Consider the following 3,688-nt stretch of genomic DNA (forward strand, 5'->3'; position numbering starts at 1 on the left):
TACCTTTTTGAGCTTTCACATTGTCCTTCTTCATAGACTTTAACCCAGATATAATGTCTTTCTGCAGATCTTTTGCCTCACAAATAGTGCCTTTCTGCATAGATTTTAGATTGGTTAGATTACAACACTGCTTATCTTTCAACTCATATATAATTTCTTTCTTCATAGGTTTCAGCGCCGGCACATTATGGTCCTTCATAGATTTTTGCTAAGATATAGTCTCCCCCTTAGATTTTGATTGAGATGCAATTGAGTTTTGCATCAATTTTGGTCAGCCAATGCTCTATCGTTATGCACAGATTTTAGATTGGACCGAATGTCATGTTGTAAAAGATGAACTGCAAGAGGAACAAAAAAAAATTAGAAGACCATCCTTTGCAATATTGTGAAGATCCAAAGCTAATTCTGAACTTTTAAACTAAGTAACAACCCTCAATTTGTCCTCATTCCCATGCCATGAACATTTCCAAATATCAAGGTACTCATCTTATATGCCATTCTCTAAAAGATTAGAACTGAATCACCCAAAATTTTCCTCAAGTCAATCCTTAATGAATATATCAGAACCACCCCAATATGTCACGAAGCCAATACTCAATAAATACCTACGCAACCATGTTCAAAACCCAACTCGGTACTACAAGAATATTGGCTCCCAAGTTTGAATATTCAATAAAACATGTAAACCCAAGTTTCAATTATGAGCACCCAGATTATAATACTATATGATAATGGCTCCTAATATTTGTTAAAATCATATGTGAGGCATATTCAAAACTGCCCACTAACAAACATTTAAAACTTTTCAGATTGCTCTCAAGCATGCAATTCACAATCCAAGTTTGGGATTTTTCGGATGTAACTAACAATATATGACACTTAGAAAATGCACTTTGATTTCACACTGTTATTTTGTTTCCAGTATACGATCTAGCTCCCTAACTGCAACAATGGTAGGACAACTCACGGTTGTGTCACTGAATTTCATGCACACAACTTTACCATTTTTTAAACTATTACATCGAATGGGATTTGAATAATTTCGACACTTGCATGAAATTGCATACCTTTGGAAAGCACTTCTAAGCTTGTAGAAGCACTTAGTACACTAGACAAGGTCAATTCATTTGGCTTTACACTTTCTTGTTTAATTTGTTTGAAAATATACAGGGCCTCTGCATGTCCATGCTGTGCATACCCAAAAATAATTGTGCTGCATGAAACTACATCTCTCAGATACATTTTTCAAAAAACTTGGCTTGCATCGTTAAGGTAGCCACATTTAGCACAACATGTTACAAGAGCGTTTCCCACAAAGATATTTGTCTCAAATTCTGCTCTAACTATCTGGGCATGGAGCTTCTTAGCCTGTTCTAGGCCTGAAAACCTCCTAATCGCCCTTAATATACTAAATAAGATGAATTAGTCAGGCTTTATTCCTTCCCTATACATTTGGCAAAACAATTTTAGCGATGCCTCGTCGTTTATGCTCTATGCATATCCTGCGATCATGATAGTCCATGAGACAACATTTCATTCAACCATTTTTTCAAACTTGTGGCATGCATCCTCCAAACTCCCACACTTGGCATACATGTGGACATATCTGTTTTGAAGGAAAACATCGAACTCACTTCTAGTACTCACCAAGTGGGAATGGACCAGCATGCCTTCTATTAGCGCTCTCGAATTAGTGCAGAACTGCAAGAAACAAATATGGGTATTACGCTCCACCCAAATTCCTTGTTCTAGAATATCCTTCAGTCACTTTTCTGTATCAAATGAACTTAAATATACGCTCATCATAACAAAAACCATCAAACTACAATTCTTCTAGCCACCACCGTAAATTAGAAAGCAGAAAACAATGAACTTCCCAGTTTGCATAGTTAAATAGCTGACTATCCCACAAATTGTGGTATCCCCTCTCTCAAGAGTGGAATTATGATTCTTCTATCCTATGACCAATATCATAACCATTGAGACCATCTGTGACACTGTTTCTAGCATGACTGTGAACCGTGTCCATTAACACCTGTAAACCTAAACTGTGAGCTTTATCAATCAAGAATTCCAGGTCATCGACTACTGGGAGCAAAATGTTTTTGACATGATGTCAAAATGATCCATAATTAGAATTTTCTGCCACAACCATCGACTGAACTGTGTTGTATTTGTTTTCTTTTAGGCAAGGGAGAATATTTTCTGCAAACTCCACATATGATGTTACATGTGGTTCTATGCCACTAATTCCTACATCAGCTTCATAAATTCGTGGCGCCTCAGGATTTGGTGGCTGAGGATATTTGAATTCATACCTTTTATAAGGTGGGGGGTGGTCCCAATAAACACCATCATTCCCTGCAACCAAGTTGTTATGGTCCACAATGGCATACCTAATCCAGGCTGGTACCCTATCAATCCATGTTCCATTAGCAACCTTCATTCGAATTTTAACATTTGAACCATGTGGGATAGCAGCATTTCCATTTTTAATATCCTATACGTAAAGTGTCTAAACACCAAACGGATGTCTTTCCATTTGGTAACCCAATCCATTCCAAGCATTGAAATCCCCAATAAGTTGTGCCTCTTTTACAACAGGTGCCGACTCCCGATCTACTATTTTATTTCCTTCTTGATTAAAAACAAACTTGAAATAACCTTGTGAAAATTCCTCAAGGCTCCCTTCATACTTCCCTATTTCTTGCTTTTGTTGTAAATACTTTGTATATCTGTATTGGAAATGAGCTTTATGTGAAGCGAAGTATGGATCCATAGTCAAAACAGCCAAATTTTCCATCTCATCCTCAATAGTTCTATCCGTCATTGACTTGTTGTTTATCAGAGTAGAATGCACTATGAAAACTCTCCTCCTAGTAGGAAACTTGGAGATCACTCTTCCATTCAACAGTGTGTGCAAATTCCGAGGTAGATCCTTTCTAAGCAAGCATTTGGAACTATTAGAGTGCCATGTTGGATCTTGTTTGAAGAAATCGTGTTTTAAATACATTTTGAAATTAAGATCTATGTGTTTGGTCTAATGCAAGAATATAAATGATATTAATTTCTATTCTCCATTCTATCAATATCACAAAATGGCATTCTTTCATGCCACGATATTTTAGACTTTGTCTATGAAGCTCATAAGAATTAACATTTATTTTAGCAATGTTTTTTTTCTTCTTTAATCTAATTATTACACACACACACACACAAACACACACACACACACACACATATATATATATATATGGATAATTTCTTAGAAAACTTACTTCAAGGACATTGCCTCTTCAAGAGGTCAGACCAATTATTTATATGTCCTAGGAGATCCAAAGAATCATAAAATGGATGTAAACTATTTTAAAACATAATATAAAGGTTGGGAAAGAACAACTAATGGACACAGAAGCAAGACATGACTAAAAATGGTATTATTCACATTAGTATTTAACTTAATTATTTGAATATCTTAAACCAAGTTATTAATTAGCTTAATATTAAATTATAACTATGGTACTAAAGAAAACAATTTTGTGTTAGAGTGTGACTTACAAGTACATTGCACCATTACGCTAGTGAGTATCAAGAGAAAATCTGTAATTTATGTAGAACTCACACATGAGAGGATTTGGTAGATCCTTGGGAATCTTCTCAGTATTAATAATGCTTGTTTATGAGCATA

At 35.5% G+C, this 3,688-nt stretch overlaps 1 pseudogene; it reads right to left on the reverse strand.

Annotated features, from left to right (window-relative positions):
* Positions 1–1,777: 1,777 nt before the first annotated feature.
* Positions 1,778–3,013, reverse strand: LOC149170881 (1,4-alpha-glucan-branching enzyme pseudogene; annotated as a pseudogene).
* Between the last annotated feature and the right edge of the window lie 675 nt (positions 3,014–3,688).

The sequence above is a fragment of the Pinus tabuliformis genome, chromosome 4_2 (assembly GCF_031772625.1).
Source record: "Pinus tabuliformis cultivar Carrire ecotype Pingquan chromosome 4_2, CPIR1, whole genome shotgun sequence".
In the NCBI taxonomy this organism is placed as follows: Eukaryota; Viridiplantae; Streptophyta; class Pinopsida; order Pinales; family Pinaceae; genus Pinus; species Pinus tabuliformis.